The sequence below is a fragment of the Homarus americanus genome, unplaced genomic scaffold (assembly GCF_018991925.1).
Source record: "Homarus americanus isolate GMGI-L3 unplaced genomic scaffold, GMGI_Hamer_2.0 scaffold26351, whole genome shotgun sequence".
In the NCBI taxonomy this organism is placed as follows: Eukaryota; Metazoa; Arthropoda; class Malacostraca; order Decapoda; family Nephropidae; genus Homarus; species Homarus americanus.
Genome location: NW_024724368.1, coordinates 3,831,388 through 3,850,208, shown reverse-complemented (window position 1 = coordinate 3,850,208; position 18,821 = coordinate 3,831,388). Strand labels below are relative to the sequence as shown.

The following is an 18,821-nucleotide window of genomic DNA, read 5'->3' as shown; positions in this document are numbered from 1 at the left end:
GGTGGTGACGGTGTGTGGGTGGGTGGTAACCGCATATGTGTGGGTGGTGACCGCATGTGTGGGTGATGATCTAGTCCTCACCACCCACGACAGACACCCAAACTTTATTAATTCTTGGTGCTACACTTCCCTGGTGGCGAGATGATGAACTAGGGTGGTCAAGAATGGGATTAAAACCTTCCTTGTTGGTGAGTAATTGATTCTCAGGTCTGGGGGTGCAGTGAGGAGCGCCTGGTACAGATAGGGCTGGAGGCGCGTCGGGGTGAAAATTATCTCAGTGGATTAAAACAAAATCACTCATATATCTATCAATCACTAATTAAATATGTAAAAAAAAAAACGAAAAAAAACACTTAATTGATACGAAGATTCAATCCTTTTAGTAATGAATCCATGAATTCGTATTGGAGGTCCACGAACGAATGATTGCCATAAACAATGCGACCTGTAACACCGCTATGAAATGAATCAAGAGGCTCATTTCCATACTAATGTCCCCCCCATAATGACGTGTTTCAGCCCTGGTCGTTTGTTTTCTCTGATGGCAATTGAATTATTTTTTTTATATTTATGACAATGAGGAAATGTTATTGTTGTGTGGTGTGGTGTAGTGTACTGTGGTGTAGTGTAGTGTAGTGTAGTGTAGTGTGGTGTGGTGTGGTGCAGTGTAGTGTAGTGTGGTGTATGGGTGTAGTTCTTCGTTAAGTGGGGGACATTGGTAAGGTGAATTGTTACAACCTTTAATATAACTACAACTGAGTAGCTGAGATTATTATAACCTGAATTATAATAACCAGTGTTGTGACTATGTACAGTAACTACAATTATAGCTACAACAATTGGTATAATCACAATTTTATACAATAAAATTTATATTTATGACTATTACTCGGAACCACAATTGGTACAACTACAATTATCATAACCGCGATCTTTATAAACACAATTCTCACAACCACCATTATTACAATCACAATCATTACAACCACAATTATGACAACCACAACAACCATCCCAACCACATATTATAATACCCACAAAAATCATAACTACAACTATTTAATAAGTCTTAATAAAAGTTATCATAATTTAATGGGCATATCTCAGACCCCGAGGTAAAGTCTACGGTGGCAGCTTATCACGTTTCAATACCTGCCAAAGTTACTCTTGTGCTGGCGAACGTTCGTCAGGCGTGGCTTTCATCGTTTGTTGGAGTAGAGGATGTGGGGTGGGGGGTTTGCCTGGCGTTGATCGCTCGTGTTGGCGATGTTTTAAAAGTGTGTGGGTTTTAATGGATATGTATTTCCCTATAACACACACACACACACACACACACACACACACACACACACGCACACACACACACGCACACACACACACACATATTTTCACGGTACAAACTTTTTAAATTAAGTGGTCAGTATAGTTTGGTCCAGCAGGTAATGAGTTAATTAATTCGTCGTAGGTGATAAACGCTCAGGTGAGATACTGATTTTATGTATAATACTTACATACAAGATGAATACATGAATACATATTGATATACATATACTTACAGAGATTACTACTACTACTAATGATAATAATAATTTTTTTTTAAAACAACGACAACCTCTCTCTCTCTCTCTCTCTCTCTCTCTCTCTCTCTCTCTCTCAGGAGGAAGGGTCGGGATGATAAAAGATTCAGGCCAAATAAGGACTAACTTACGTGGGGCTAAATTTTTAACGGGGTGAAGACAGGTGCCACCAGGTGCTATCAGGGGGTCACTAGGTAAACTCAGGTACTGCCAGGGATTATCAGATGCACTCAAATCAATACAGGTGAAATTAGGTGTCGTCAAGTGAGCTCAGGTGAACTGGTGAGGTCAGGTTACACATAGGAGTGTTATTTCTCTGTTTTGAGGGGGTGAGTGGGGAGGAGGTGGAGGAGATGAGGGGACAGAGTGGGAGGGAAGGTGACAAGAGAGGTGGGGAGGGAATATGAGATGAGGGGAGGGGGGGAGATAAGATGTAGTTTAGCTGTATTTTACTTCGTTCTCTGTATCTCCCCACCACACTCCCTCACCCCGTGTGTTCCCCTTCCCCTAACACTGACCTAACCCCCCAACACCTCACACCCTCCCCACCCCCCACCTCACTAGATATCTCCCATGCCCCACACACCACCCCTAGACCTCCCTCCCCCCCACTCCCCACACACAGTAGAGAGAGAGAGAGAGAGTGTGTGTGTGTGTGTGTGTGTGTGTGTGTGTGTGTGTGTATGTATGTATGTATGAGAGACTACTATACGTCCCCACTGGTCCCAATGTTTACTGTGCCAGATACCAATGTTTTGTTCCATTCTATGTCATCAGATTTTTTTTTTCTTCCCCAGGTGATGTTTTGTATTTACTTGTGGGCGTTGATCTTTGTTCCTGAGAGAGAGAGAGAGAGAGAGAGAGAGAGAGAGAGAGAGAGAGACCATCGAGCACCAGGGACCCAACAGCCATAGATGGGCGGTCAGCCAACTCCTCCACAGTGCAGAGTGTGAAGGAGACTTTACAAACTCGCGTCTACTTTTCCTCACCTTTCTTATCTCACTTCCTCTCCCCCTCACTTTCCCCCACTTCCCCTCCCCCGGCTCAACCAACTACAACTCTGCTCCATCACTTCCCCTCCCATTTCTTTCACTTCCCCTCCCTTCTCCCTCCCAGTAAACAAGATCTTTCATTTTTAAGTAAGTTATAGTTTGTGTCTCAGGAGCCGTAGGTGGACCTTGTGTGGAGGACATCTGTCTTTGGGTTAAGAGGGTATTGGTGTTGCTGTCTGTCTGTTTGGCTGTCTCTGTGTGTCTGTGCTTGGCTATCTGTGTTTGCGTATGTCTGTCTGGGTGTCTGTTTGGCTGTCTGTCTTTTTTATTTTCTGTCTGTATGTGTCTCTCCCACCGTCTGTCTATCCTGGTGGTCGACGTGATAACATGATACATCACCCAGAGACAGTATAGAACCCTTCTGTACCTCGGCTTCAGGAGAAAAAAAAACATGATACCGTTAATACCGTCATGTGTGTGTGTGTGTGTACTCAGTCGTCACCATAAAAAACGTACACACAGACAGACACGAGATGTACACATATATACGATTTACCAGTTATATAGAGGAACTGTCATATAAAAAAGACCTTTGAATATAGTTTGTTACATATGTTTTGTGTCTAATAATAGCGTCGTTGATTAATATACACACGTGGTGACTGACGTAGGCCTTGGAGGTTAAATTATGAGGTATTATTCATCTCGAGGCTGCAGGAGGCCACGACGATGCACAGGCCACTTGGTATACCTGGAGGGTATTTTAAAAAGAGGCTACAGATTCCTGGAAGTCCTTGTCATCAAAACTGCAGTAGGGGGAGGCGCAGTAGGGGGGAAGGAGCTGGAGCACAAAACAAGACCCTGACGTTAGATCAAAGCCTCAAGCTCCTGATGTTCCTTACCTCGCCTGCTGTTGTCGGTGCTGCTGTATCTGCCGCCGTGTCTGCCACCGTGTTTTCTGCTGCTGTGATTGATCCTCCCCGATAAAGAGATACGTCTATGTCTCAGCCTAAAGTGCCCTGATTATTGGTTTTCTCAGATCTGGGTATAAAAAAATACACCCAGTTATAATGGCGTTGTTTGCTGGAGGTGTTTGTGGCGTTATTATCTGAGGGCTAGGACGGCGGCTACCAACTGATGCATATAGTCGCTGGAAACTGTTTGTGTCCTTAGCTGGTCTCTCTGGGGGACGATACTACTGAACCACAGTGACAACAACAACCGTTTCGGTGCATCGGTGAGCTATTCTCGGTCCTGGTTGGCGAACACGAGCACGCCACCGCTGATGTATAGAACACCCCATTATGATATTAATTATGTGAATAGTTTCTTCATGGAGAGCACACACACACACACACACACACACACACACACACACACACACACACACACACACACACACACACACACACACAAAGGTCTTCAATGCCAACCTTGTGCCAATGACAGGATGGTGAGTGCCAACCCTCCCCACCTCTCTTGTTGGCTGACAGGAGCCTCAGTACCACAGGACCACAATACTACAGGGCCACAGTGCCATAGGGCCAGAGTTCCACAGTGCTAGAGTGCCACAGGGCCAGAGTGCCACAGGGCCAGAGTGCCACAGGGCCAGAGTGCCACAGGGCCAGAGTGCCACAGTGCCTCCCGGGTCTCTATAAGATGCACAGAAGGATCGATGTTTGAGTGACAGTTCTGAACGAGGTCTTGTGTCTGGCTTAAACTTAGTGTTGCTGCTGCATGCTGGAGGTCTTGTACCGTCTGTCTGTCTGTCTCTTTCTCCCTGTCTTTCTCTCTCTTCTCTCTGTCTCTTTCTCTTCTCTCTTTCTCCCTGTCTTTCTCTCTCTTCTTTCTGTCTGTCTGTCTGTCTCTTTCTCCCTGTCTTTCTCTCTCTTCTTTCTCTCCCTGTCTTTCTCTCTCTTCTTTCTGTCTCTTTCTCTTCTCTCTTTCTCCCTGTCTTTCTCTCTCTTCTTTCTGTCTGTCTGTCTGTCTCTTTCTCCCTGTCTTTCTCTCTCTTCTTTCTCTCCCTGTCTCTTCTCTCTTTCTCCCTGTCTTTCTCTCTCTTCTTTCTGTCTGTCTTTCTGTCTCTTTCTCTCTTTCTTCCTCTTCTCACTGTCTCTCTTTCATTCATTTTATTTCTGTCTGTATTTTCCTACTCAGTTCTCTTTCTCTCTCTGTTTATCTGTCTGTTAATTAACTGATTACCTATCTAATTGGGTGTTTTGATGTGAGAGAGAGAGAGAGAGAGAGAGAGAGAGAGAGAGAGAGAGAGAGAGAGAGAGAGAGAGAGATGTACGTATGTATGTAAGTTATCGCCGCTGTCCAGTATGTTATGGTGGGATATTCATTGTAATTGTAAAATCGTTGACCACAAATAAACTGGTGAGGTAAATGGTGAGGCAACACGCGAGTGGTGAGGGGGAGCCACACCTGTCATATCCACCACACCGCACTTGTCGTATAGTCAATGCACACCTGTTATATCGCCACCACACACCTATCGTCTATAGTCACCGCACACCTGTTATAACTTCCCTCTTACACCTGTTATACCGTCTCTCACACATCTGTCATATATCCACCACACATCTGTCGTATAGTCACTTCACACCTGTCATACCTTCCCCACACACCTGTAATATACCTGGTTTAAGGGACTAGTGACGTTGTGTAACCTATGAAAAAAAAATCACATTATAATCTGAGCGGTGAGACTAACTAACCTTGTGTATCCTATGAAAAAAAAAGCTTCCTCTTGACGTCACAGAAGTAAACAAACGATGAAAAACAAAACACTATCGAAGAGGAGACTGAGGAGACCACGGTGTCCTTATTATTATATCAGAAATACCTGAGGAAACTATGCAGGTAGAAGTTTATAACGAGGTGAGGGAGGAAGTGGTGTCAGGTGAGGGAGGAAGTGGTGTCAGGTGAGGGAGGAAGTGGTGTCAGGTGAGGGAAGAGGTGGTGTCAGGTGAGGGAGGAAGTGGTGTCAGGTGAGGGAAGAAGTGTTATTTTTTTCAGTTTTAAGGATCTTGTCTGGTAGGTAGGTATAGTGTGTGGTAGGTGTGGTAGGTGTGGTAGGTGTGGTAGTGTGTTAGGTGTGGTAGGTGTGGTAGTGTGTGTGTGGTAGTGTGTGGTAGTGTGTGGTAGGTGGTAGTGTGTGTACTGTAGGTGTGGTGTGGTGTGGTAGTGTGTGTGGTGTGTGTGTGTAGGTGTGGTAGGTGTGGTAGTGTGTAGGTGGTAGTGTGTGTGTGTGTGTAGTAGTGGTGTAGTGTTGGGTAGTGTGTGGTGGGTGTGGTGAGGTAGTGTGTGTAGGTGGTAGTGTGTGTGGTGTAGTGTGGTGGTGGTGTGGTGTGTGGTGTGGTACTGTGGTAGGTGTGGTAGCGTGTGGTAGGTGTGGTAGTGTGTGGTGGTGTGTGGTAGGTGGTACTGTAGTGGTAGTGTGTGGTAGGTGTGGTACTGTGTGGTAGGTGTGGTAGTGTGTGGTAGGTGTGGTAGGAAGATAGGTTAATACTGGTTGTTGCTTCATTGTATGCTGTTTGTGGTATGGGTCTCTGTTCAAATAGGTCCTGGTTCTAATGGGCCCCTGTTCAAATGGGCCCCTGTTCAAATGGGCCCCTGTTCAAATGGGCCCCTGTTGTAATGGGTCCCTGTTCAAATGGGCCCCTGTTGTAATGGGTCCCTGTTCTAATGGGCCCCTGTTCTAATAGGCCCCTGTTCTAATAGGCCCCTGTTCTAATAGGCCCCTGTTCTAATGGGCCCCGTTCTAATAGGCCCTTAAATTCTAATGGGCCCCTGTTCTAATGGGCCTCTCTGTTCCAATGGGCCCCTGTTCCAATGGGCCCCTGTTCTAATGGTTAGTTTGAATTAGGTTAGGGGTGGCGAAGGGTGGTGGTGGTGAGGATGGTGGTGATGAGGGAGGGTGATGATGGTGAGAGGGAGGATAATGGTGGTGAGAGGGAGGATAATGGTGGTGATAGTGATGATGGTGTGAAAGAGAGAGAGAGAGAGAGAGAGAGAGAGAGAGAGAGAGAGAGAGAGAGTCATTGGAATACTGAATGGAAATATACCTGTTCATTTACCCAGTTGAGAGGCAATGGTGTCAACCGTACCGGGAAATTGGCTGCATAGGGAGAGACAGGAGTGGACAGTGAGAGACAGGAGTGAACAGTGAGAGACAGGAGTGGACAGTGAGAGACAGGAGTGGACAGTGAGAGACAGGAGTGGACAGAGAGAAACAGGAGGGACAGAGAGAGACAGGAGGGACAGAGAGAGACAGGAGGACAGAGAGAGACAGGAGTGGGACAGAGAGAGACAGGAGGACAGTGAGACAGGAGTGGACAGGAGAGACAGGAGGGACAGGAGAGACAGGAGGACAGAGAGACAGGAGGGACAGAGAGAGACAGGGAGGGACAGAGAGAGACAGGGGAGGGAGGAGAGAGACAGGAGAGACAGTGAGAAAACAGGGAGGGACAGGGAGAGAGAGCAGAGGGAGCAGAGAGACAGGAGGGGACAGTGAGACAGGGAGTAGACAGAGAGAGACAGGAGAGGACAGTGAGAGACAGAGGGACAGAGAGAGACAGGAGGGACAGGAGAGAGACAGGAGAGGACAGTGGGAGAGACAGGAGGGACAGAGAGAGACAGAGTGGACAGAGAGAGACAAGAGAGGACAGTGAGAGACAGGAGTGGACAGAGAGAGACAGGAGTGGACAGAGAGAGACAGGAGTGGACAGTGAGAGACAGGAGTGGACAGAGAGAGACAGGAGTGGACAGTGAGAGTCAGGAGTGGACAGAGAGAGTCAGGAGTGGACAGGTAATAAAGTAATTAAACCAAAACCAATGAAATAAACCTTAGAGTGAATTATATCGTTTATGATGTGTTAGTGTTGGTTATTAGTGACGTTAAGAATGTTGGTGGTTTGATAATTAGGACGGGACAGGTAGGAATTATGTCTGGTTAAGTCAGGTTGATTAGTGTCCGTCTTGCCTGATCTGACGTATGGATGTCTTTGGGGGGTCTTGTTTGTGAGGGATTTTTTTTTCTTCCTCTTCCTCCTCCTCTACCTCTTCCTCTTCCTCCATCACCACCTCCAGCACCACCTCCTCCAGCACCACCTCCTTCACTTCCACCTCCTTCACTTCCACCTCCTCCTTCACTTCCACCTTCTTCACCACCACCTTCTTCACCACCTCCTCCTCCAGCACCGAGAGTTATTAGCGTGTGAGCGTGACAATACAATCTAGTTAATGTGTCGTGAGTTCATGTACCAGTATTAATGTGTCACGGAGGAGGGGGGGGGAGGATGGAGGGAGAGAGAGAGAGAGGGAGGGAAGGAGAGACGGAGTGAGGCCGGGAGTGATGTGGCGCCACTGTCCTACACCCTAGTCCTTACTCCTGCATCCCCCCCCCCCTGACCACACCATTACTCACCACCAACCCACAGTCACACCCATTATCCACCACCCCTTCCATCTAGCCTCCCACATTTTAACCCCTCCACCACCACACCTCCCACAGCCACACCTCACCCACCACTACACCACATGTGCCACACCTCCCATCACCCCCCCACCCCATAAACACCTCAGAGACATCATCAATCTATGACTTCTTTCTCCGTCCTTAGTGAACCAAGCTCAAGTTGATTACCTGGCTGAGGGATACAGGTGCGTGACAATGGTTCGTGACACACTTACACCTGGTGGCTCTCTTAAACACTAACTAATACTACTTTTGGCAACCACTACCCATCTCCCCTTCATTAACACTTACATTCTCATTAACACCTCGACCCCATCTCCACCTCCCCCACCTCTCCCACCACCCCACCTCCACCTTTCCCACCACCACCCTCCTCCACCACCCCCACCTCCCCATTATAGTGATGACGTCAGTCGTTGTGGGGTGAACCTCGTAAGTATAATAACAACAAGAGTTATTCTCTGAGTCTTGCGATAAATCTGTGTTAGTCGATATATATTTAAGGTCAGTGGTCATTTGGGCCCTGGTCTAGTGGGCCCCAGTTCTAACGGGCCCCAGGTTAAAGGGGTGTATTAAGACAGAACCGAAGAGAGTGGGGCCTCTTTTAGACTAGGTCAGCAATTAGGGGTCGACCATATTACAAGGGTTAGGTTAGGTTAGTGAAGGTAGGTTAGTTTAGGTTAAGTTGGGATTGGTTGTGTTAGGCAAGTTTGGTTAAGTTAGGTTAGCATAAGTTAGTTTAAATTAGATTATCTTACGTTAGGTTTGGTCAGGACAGGCTCCCTCTCTTAACCGGTTAAAGAACCAGTCGTCTGAGAGGACCAACGCGTGGTGTTCAATACACAACCAAAATACACGCTGGCTGCTGCCTCAACTATGATATATACAGTACATTCAGACGGCAATATAATCCCATTTCTTTTAGTGACAGTCTCTGGGGGCTGTGGTGGAGACTCTGGGGCTGTGGTAGACTGGGGCTGTGGTAGAGTTTCTGGGTGTGTGGTGGGTGTCTGGGGTGTGGTGGTGTCTGGGGGCTGTGGTAGACTGGGGGCTGGTGTGAGTTTCTGGGGTGTGGTGTCTGGGGGTGTGTGGTGGTGTCTGGGGGCTGTGATGGTGTGTGGTGGTGTCTGGGGGGCTGTGGTGGTGTCTGGGGGCTGTGGTGGTGTCTGGGGGCTGTGTGAGTCTCTGGGGCTGTGGTGGTACTGCTGTGCTGTGCGTTAGCTAAGTATCATTAGGAACAGCACCAGAACCAAACTAAGAACAGCCACTCAGAACAAAAGTTGGAACAGCCACTCAGAACAAGAAGGTAAATGAGCCACTCAGAACAAGGCGAAGGAAGAAGAAGAAGAAGAAGAAGAAGAAGAAGAAGAAGAAGAAGAAGAAGAAGAAGAAAGAAGAGGGCTATTTTCCTAAGTGCCAACAGGTGCCACAACTATGAGCGTCTCCTCAGAGTTGTGATCAAAGTGGAGAGAGAGAGAGAGAGAGAGAGAGAGAGAGAGAGAGAGAGAGAGAGAGAGAGAGAGAGAGAGAGAGAGAGAGAGAGAGAGAGAGAGACGTACAGTATATACTGGAGGAAAGCATCTACCACCACCAAGGTTTTCACTGAACATTTTAAGAGTGGGAGGCGAGTCACTTGGGGCCCCTGGTATACTGGTAGACCCCCCCCCCTCCCTCCCCTCCAGGGGCCCCCAACCTAACCTAGTGGATTATGGGTAAGTTGTAGTGGATCGTCTTTTCCATTGGTTTAGGTTTGGTTTAGGTTTAATTAGGGTACCTTAGGTCAGGGTAAATTAAGATACGATAGATTAGGTTAGGTTAGGTTAGGTTAGGTTAGGTTAGGTTAGGTTAGGTTAGGTCAGGTTGGGTTAGGTTAGGTTAGGTTAGGTCAGGTCAGTTTGGGTTAGGTTAGGTTAGGTTGGGTTGGGTTAGGTCAGGTTGGGTTAGGTTAGGTTGGAGTTGGTCAGGTTGGGTTGGGTTAGGTTAGGTCAGGTTGGGTTAGGTCAGGTTGGGTTGGAGTTAGGTTGGGTTAGGTTAGGTTAGGTTAGGTTAGGTTAGGTTAGGTAACATCGGCTCCTGTTTTACTAACTGTACAACCATTGAGTGATTTAGACCATACAAGACACATGCTACATACACACGGGCGTGGAGTGGACAAACGTGGGACATACTGGGGAAGAGCCTTGTGTTTTTAGGTTTATATGAACAAATACACAACCACCCGATGTACCACCACGACAACAAGTACAGAGGGTGGGGGGGGGTGTACACTGTGGTTGTTAACATGTACACGGGGTGGGGGGATGAGAGGGTGAGGAGCTAGGGAGATGTGGGGGATGAAGGGGGGTTAGGTACGCAGTTTTCACACACACACACACACACACACACACACACACACACACACACACAATGGCAACAGGAAGTACACACAAAGAGCACAAACTCGCTATGATAGTTGTTGAAAGTTTTTATGTATTTTTTATTTTTTTGGCTCGAGTTTCTGAAGTAAAAAAATAAAATAAATACGAAGATATATATATATATTTTTACTTTTATATTTGAAGTATTTTTGGTTAGGTTAGGTTAATTTTTATTGACTTTTATATTACGTTAAATTATTCCCGGTGTTTATATAATGGAGAAAGCAAAGGCGTGATTTATTTCTTACACGAGATAATATAATAACGTTTGGGAAAGATTTATTATTTATTAATCACTAAAATATGTAATTATGTTAAAAAAAAGACTATTCATAATTTTTATAAAGGTAAAGATATTATGACGTATTTTGTGATAGGCTTATTTACATATTTGGAGGAGTACATTGTCTAAATATTGACGAAAAATCATAGGCATTTTTTTTTACTCTCTGAATTCTTGACAAAATGTACAATCGGCTGCACTTCTACCTGGTACAGTGGCTGGTGTGTTTTGTGAGATGTGGCAACTCTGTGGAATATTTATCTATTATCATTTAGTTTGGGTACTATTGCAAGGGTCTTTAGGGCCATTCCGGGAGGTTTAATACTGTGTAAGCAAAAACAGTGGTGCCACATCTCACAAAATTTGCCAGTTACTGTACCAGGTGTAAGTGCAGGTGACTGTACATATTATCAAGTCAATATTCTTCTAAAGGTAAAATAATTATCAATCGGGTTTGAAAATAACTAAACCAAACTTAATTTAAGCAAGCGAATACAATGTCCTGATTAGAAGGTTTAATTTACGACGTCAGATATAATTAAACCCCGATTACGATGTCCCGATAACAAGGTCTCAAAGATCTAGTTATGAGAACCGATTGTTTTTCAAAGCTGAATATCGGGTCCCGATTATCGTGTCGGGAATGGCCGGGTCATGATAGGTGGCACGCGAGGCCATAATCTGGTTGTGAAAAAGTGGCGTTAAGACGTTTTAATCCTTTCAGTGATGTTCTGTGGCTTAGGAGGTCATACTCGTGGAGGTCTGGAGGTCATACGCGTCGAGGTCAGGAGGTCGTACTCGTGGAGGTCTGGAGTTCGTACTTGTGGAGGTTAGGAAATAGTACTTGTAGAGGTCTGAAAGTCGTACTCATAGAGGTCTGGAAGTCGTATTTATGGAGGTTAATATATCACGCACTTCGGAAGTATTAAGAGATTTTACTTTGGGAGATCAGAAGGTCGTAATTATAGAGGTCAGGAGGTCGTACAAATACAGGATGGAAGGTCGTACTTTCTACATATTTACCAAAAGCAATTCTGAAAGCACTTTACCGCGGCTATATATTACTGAACCCTTAATCTCCCCCCCCCCCCTGTCCCTGTATCGACTCACTGACCTAACCTAACCTAACCAAACGTTGAAACTGAACGCGATGTGAACTAGATTAAGTGAGAATTATACGCTAGATAAATAGTATTAGTTATTAAGTAAAAATAAAACGCACTATAAGAAAGACTGAATGAAAACAAAAGAAAACAAGAGAGATTAAACAAGGATGAAAGTGAACTCATTAAGAAAACTGAAAACTAAACCCAAATAGAACGCTGATAAAAAAACTAAACAAAAAAACGCTTGAAAACTAAAACGCAATTTGACATAGAGAGGAAAGAACCGATGAAAGAAATGAACACTCGAAGGAAAATGGAAAGAATGAAGTGAAAATAGATCCCCCATGTGTGGACGAGAAGATGAAAGTGCTTGTGATTTCTTTCTTTCTTTCTTTCTTTGCTCTTTCTCTCTTCTTGATGACGCGATTTATAATTGATAACGCGATGTATAATTGATGACGCGATGTATAATTGATGACGTGAATAATTGATAACGCGATGTATAATTGATGACGCGATGTATAATTGATGACCGAAGTATAATTGATAACGCGATGTATAATTGATAACGCGATGTATAATTGATGACGCGAAGTATAATTGATGACGCGATGTATAATTGATGACGCGAAATAATTGGAATATTTTTACGCGTGTTAATTTGTCCAGGTGTGTGAGAATGGTGTTTTACAGGTGTCTTGTCTGTACGTGTGTTATGGTGCGAGTGAGTGAGGACCATTTTGGTTCTGATTTATGTAAGGGTTAAATAGAGGTGTTTTTCGTGGGTCATTTAGAGGTCAAATAACTCCTGGGAAATAATAATAGTGATAATGATGATGATAATTATGATAATGATGATGACTGTACTCGAATATTCACTAATGAGAAAGAAAGAAAGAAAGAAATAGAGGGAGACAGAACGAAAGAAAGTGAGAGAGAAAGAAAGAAAGTGAGTGAGTGAGTTAGTGAAAGAAAGAAAGAAAGTCAGTGAGTGAGTTAGTTAGTGAAAGAAAGAAAGAAAGAAATAGAGGGAAACAGAACGAAAGAAAGTGAGAGAGAGAAAGAAAGAAAGTGAGTGAGTGAGTTAGTGAAAGAAAGAAAGAAGGAAAGAAAGTCAGTGAGTGAGTTAGTTAGTGAAAGAAAGAAAGAAAGAAATAGAGGGAGACAGAACGAAAGAAAGAGAGAGAGAAAGAAAGAAAGTGAGTGAGTGAGTGAGTTTGTGAAAGAAAGAAAGTTACCATAGTACCAGGTGTTTTCTATCATCAGCACATCAATAACAACATCCAATTAGAGTAGAGAAAATAAACATTCACTGCCACATATTACCTCATGGTCTATACATATTAATACATGTATGTATACTGTATGTGTATGTATTATAACCTCAAGAACAAGAGTGCCAGTATACATATAAGGTTCCTGAGTGCCATAATTACCCTTTATAGTGGCACTCTTACGAATCTGGCCAACGGGGGAATTACCTCTAGGATGACACTATAACTCGGCATCCGAATTAGGAATAAATATTTAATTACAGGACGATGGAAGGTAGATATGGCGGTGTAAGAGATGGTATGTTGTACCTCCTGGGAATGGTAAGGGAGGTAGGGGGGAGGAGGAAGGTAGAAGAATTATAAAACGCTCTCTGATCCCTTGTGGCCAGTGAGTTGTCTGATGTTCATTTGTTTTGATGGTTAGGTTAGGTTAAGTTAAGCTACGTTAGGTTAGGTTAGGCTACGTTTTTGCTCTTATTTCCGTACAGGTGACTAATTACAGGTAGAACAAGTGAGAAAAAAGACGGGACAGGTGGGAATAGAATACTCAGAGGTAACTTGTAGGTACTGGTGAGTGAGGTAGGTAGGTAGGTAGGTACTAGTGAGTGGGGTAGGTAGGTACTAGTGAGTGGGGTATCCTATTCTGGATTTATATTGAGTGCTGGTGGATGATAAAAGGTCAGGGAACAGTGGGGAAGTCAATAGGAAGTCTCGTTTTATGTCCTAATGGTAGTTGGTTCGCATGCTGGGCACCCTTAGTCGACCTAGCTGTGAAGTGCGCGGAGGTTGAGTATCCTTCCGTTTAGTTACCCGTTCTTGATGTTGTTACCTGTGTTAATAATCTTGTTTCAGCCAACTCCTTCTTTCCTTTCTTCCCCCTTCCTTCTTTTTTCTTCCTTCCCGCCTTCCTTCCTTCCTTCCTTCCCTTCCTTCCTTCCATCCTTCCATCCTTCCTTCCTTCCCTTCCACCCTTCCTTCCTTCCTTCCTTCCTTCCTTCCTTCCTTCTTTCCATCCTTCCTTCCTTCCTTCCCTTCCATCCATCCTTCCTTCCTTCCCGCCACCGACCAACACCATAAACTATTCCGCCATCTTGTATCCCCCCCCCCGTACTTGACGTAAGACCATTCACTCTTAATTCGCCTCTGTGATTGGCCGAATGACGGTGGTGTAGTCCAATCAAATTTAAGATTAACAAGGACTGCAGTACGATGATTGGGTGCCCTGATTAACGGTGATGTTCATATAACGGACTTCGATTTAACGGAAAAATCTCTCACACATAAAGTCCGTTAGAAGGAGGTTTCATATATAACGGACTAAACTCTCATAATCCGTTATAAGGAACCTTCATATTTAACGGACTAGTCTCTCACATACAGTCCGTTAAATAGAGGCTTTACCCTCACCTGTCATCACTGGCTGGCGTTCACGAGGCGGCGGCCACACTTAGATAAACGAATTAAATTATAAATTGCCGGGAAAACATTAAGCTCTTGTTCAGGTTATTGAGTTATACATAGGCAGTTATACATAGGTAGTTATATTCATAGGTAGTTATACATAGGTAGTTATATTCATAGGTAGTTATACATAGGTAGTTATATTCATAGGTATCTGGAGACTATAAACAATGGTTCTTTGTTTTATTTAAGCTTTGAAGGGAATTTTTTTAAGTTTTTCTAAGCTTTTATGGACTTTTTACCCGTATCTTCTAAGCTTTACGGGAATCTCTAAGCTTTCAAGGGAATTCTCACCCGTATCTTCTGTAGGTCAGTCAATTTCTACAGCTAAATTCGATTAAGTATTTCCACCGCTACAACACACAGTAATCGCTACAACACAGTAATCGCTACAACACACAGTAATCGCTACAACACACACATCCTCACAATCAAAACAATGAGATTCGGGTTACAACCGACCTGAGGCGGCCATCTTGGAAAACTCCTGACTGACCTGTAATTAACTGTAAGTATCGTCAGTGTAAGCGTTGTCTGAGCGTTGTGAGGAGAGTAAAACTAAATCATAAGCTTCTCTGAATAAGTGAGTGGGTCAGTGAATGAGTCAGTGTAATAAGTGATGAAGTGGTATATACCTGTGTTGACGATGGTACAGCCTCCAAACAGCCAGCTTATATGACCTATACCAAACCTATCCACCAATCACGTCCATCGTTACACCACAACTATCCATTCATTCATAAATAGTGATACGCCTACTACTGTGACGGTGACGTTTGGTGACACGGGTTACCACAGTGGGCGTAGGAACACATGTCTGCAAATGTACCACCATACCTGTCACTGAGGGCACACTTAGGTGAGACGGGGTACACTTAAGTGAGACGGGGTACACTTAAGTGAGACAGGGTACACTTAAACGAGCCTAGATTACATTAAGACTGTAAATAAACTGTGAATGACTGTCAGACCAAATTCTCAAACAAACTTACCCTCCCCATTTCCCCCCCTGACTGGAGACCCGGGTGCGGCTCTAACCGGGTTACTGAAGACACTACACAGACTGAGTTAGCCCTTCAGAGAGGCGTCCAGATCCCACTGAAATTCTCACTTGACAAGAATCAGTAATCATAGCCTCCGTTCCGGGTGAAAATTACTCATGTTTACGATTTGTTTATTATGAATCCGGTTTAAATCCACGAACGGTCTAAGGAATATGTTGTTGTTGTTGTTTTTTTATATAGTTAGATGTGTTAATTTATTTGTGGGTAGTGATAAATTTCTTAGGAGTTTGTTAGTGTAAAATGTTTAGTGTTTTGTGGTTGTTGTGTTGTGGTAAAGTGTCAGGGTGTTGTGGTACAGTGCCAGGGTGTTGTGGTACAGTGCCAGGGTGTTGTGGTACAGTGCCAGGGTGTTGTGGTACAGTGCCAGGGTGTTGTGGTACAGTGCTACGGTGTTATGGTAGAGTCAGGGTGTTGTGATAGTGTGCTATGGTGTTGTACAGTGCCAGGGTGTTGTACAGTTGTTCATGATCAATAAAACTACTCGTACAATTGTCCACCAAACTACGGGTACAATAATTTACGGTCATTTAAACTATGGCTACATTTGTTCACGGTCCATCAAATTGTGCAGTTATTGTTCACGACTAATCAGAATCCGTGTACAATGGACCTCGATTAATCCAGTTATTCATCGCTTGTTGTTCACGATGTATAAGAAATCATCATGTACATTTGTTCCCTACCGCTAAAGCTATATGTCCAATTGTTCACGGGTAACCAAACACCACGTACAATTGTTCACGGGTAACCAAACACCACGTACAATTGTTCACGGGCGTAGTTCATAGTTCAGGGACAATAAAAACACACTCGGTAAAGCACGGAGTTATATATATCATTAGGAAGGAAGGATAGAACGTGTGACTTAAACCAGTGTCACGTTAGGTCGTCACGATGGCCAAGTTACATGACCTAGGTGGCAATTATGGCAAGAGGTTTTGGTGAGGAATTTTTTGGGGTGGGGAGGGTCGGTATGAGTCTCTCCCCACACCCTGGTATTATTGGTGGTGGGGAGAATAGTGGTACATAACTTTACTCACCCCGGTATGATTGGTGGTGGGGAGGAAAGTGTCACTACTCTCCCCACACCCCAGCATGACAGTGGGAGTGGGGAGGTTAGTGTCACTGCTCTCCCCACACCCCAGCATGACAGTGGGTGTGGGGAGGATAGTGTCACTACTCTCCCCACACCCCAGCATAACAGTGGGTGTGGTGGGGATAGTGTCACTACTCTCCCCACACCCCAGCATGACAGTGGGTGTGGGGAGAATAGTGTCATTACTCTCCCCACACCCCAGCATAATAGTGGGTGTGGTGAGGATAGTGTCACTACTCTCCCCACACCCCAGCATGACAGTAGGTGTGGGGAGAATAGTGTCACTACTCTCCCCACACCCCAGCATAATAGTGGGTGTGGTGAGGATAGTGTCACTACTCTCCCCACACCCCAGCATGACAGTGGGTGTGGGGAGAATAATGTCACTACTCTCCCCACACTCCAGCATGACAGTAGGTGTGGGGAGAATAGTGTCACTACTCTCCCCACACTCCAGCATGACAGTAGGTGTGGGGAGGATAGTGTCACTACTCTCCCCACACCCCAGCATGACAGTAGGTGTGGGGAGGATAGTGTCACTACTCTCCCCACACCCCAGCATGACAGTAGGTGTGGGGAGGATAGTGTCACTACTCTCCCCACACCCCGAGGAGGTGGGGAGCGGGACACATAATCTGCTCCAATAAATACACGTAAGGCTGTTGACACATTGCCCTGGCCATGCCACCCCGGCCGACCTTGACCCCTGAGCGTGACAATGACAGCCATGTCATGCCACAGTCACTGTCGGGGTGACACCTAGAGGAGCCCCACCAGACCCCAGGAACTAAAGGACTCAGGGTACTTACGGTTGACCGTCGTTGTCTGGATAAAGAAAGAGGCGGGAGCAGCACCAGGTGGAATCACTGGCGGGTATCCGTGCGGGGGGCGGGTAGTGCGGGTAGTAGTGGTAGCGAGTCACAAGTGGCGGGGGACTGTGGTCTGTAGCTGAGAGTCTTCACCTGACTGACGCGACGCCCGTGTAGGAGGAGTCGCGAGCACGTTGCTGACCCCGCCTTATATAGCCCCAGTCCTCCCTCACGCCCCGCCCCCGGTACAGGCTCCGCCCTCTCCCACACCCAGGCCCTCCTACACGATCGGCTTCTTTACATATTAAGTGATAATATACGAGATATTGGCGTCTTGGCCATGACACACAAGTGACATAAGCAAGTAAACGAGTGAACCAGGAGTCAATATCCTAGCTCCTCCCGCCACAACTTATGAAACATTCCTCACCATCACGGCTCCTCACCATCACGGCTACACCATCAACCATCATTCACTATGGGGCATAAATTTCTTGTATATGTATCATTAATAACATTCAGTAATAAAGCAAGCAGATAACATTACCCTCCTTCCTGACACGCCCACCTTGGAGGAGGAGGGGGGAAGAAGACCCATGACGTCATCATGACGTTAACTCAGCGCCACGGTCATCAAGTAACAAGGAAAAAAAAAGATTATGTTTTTAGACGTGCATTTGGGGGCCTTCTACACACACCACCTACACCGCCCACACACCTACCACCCACACACCCCACCGCCCACACACACACCCTACCACCGCCCATACACTCACTCACACTCTACCACCGCCCACACACCCTACCACCGCCCACACCCCACCACACCTACCACCGCCTACACACATACCACCGCCCATACACCCCCACCACCATCACACACACCCCACCACCCATACACCCACTCACACTACCACCGCCCACACACCCCTGTCACCACCCACACCACACTCACTCCCACCACCGCCCACACACCCCACCACCGCCCACACACCCACTCACACTCTACGCCCACAACACACCCTACCACCGCCCACACACACCCCACCACCGCCCACACACACACACCCCACACCCCCACTTCCACTCTACCACCGCCCACACACCCTACCACCGCCCACACACCCCTACCACCGCCCACACACCCACCCACACTACCTCACCGCCCACACACACCCTGTCACCACCCACACCCACTCACACCTCCCACCGCCCACACACACTCACACACACCCCACCTCCCACCCACGCCCACACACA

At 45.8% G+C, this 18,821-nt stretch overlaps 1 protein-coding gene across 2 annotated transcripts in view; it reads right to left on the bottom strand.

Annotated features, from left to right (window-relative positions):
- LOC121864174 (diuretic hormone class 2-like) overlaps positions 1-17,750 on the bottom strand; it is a 90,184-nt gene extending 72,434 nt beyond the window's left edge. For both annotated transcript variants that reach the window (XM_042363168.1, XM_042363169.1), the window contains exon 1: positions 17,562-17,750. The gene's annotated coding sequence lies outside the window, so the exon portion shown is untranslated. The remainder of the gene's footprint in view (positions 1-17,561) is intronic.
- Positions 17,751-18,821: the final 1,071 nt, after the last annotated feature.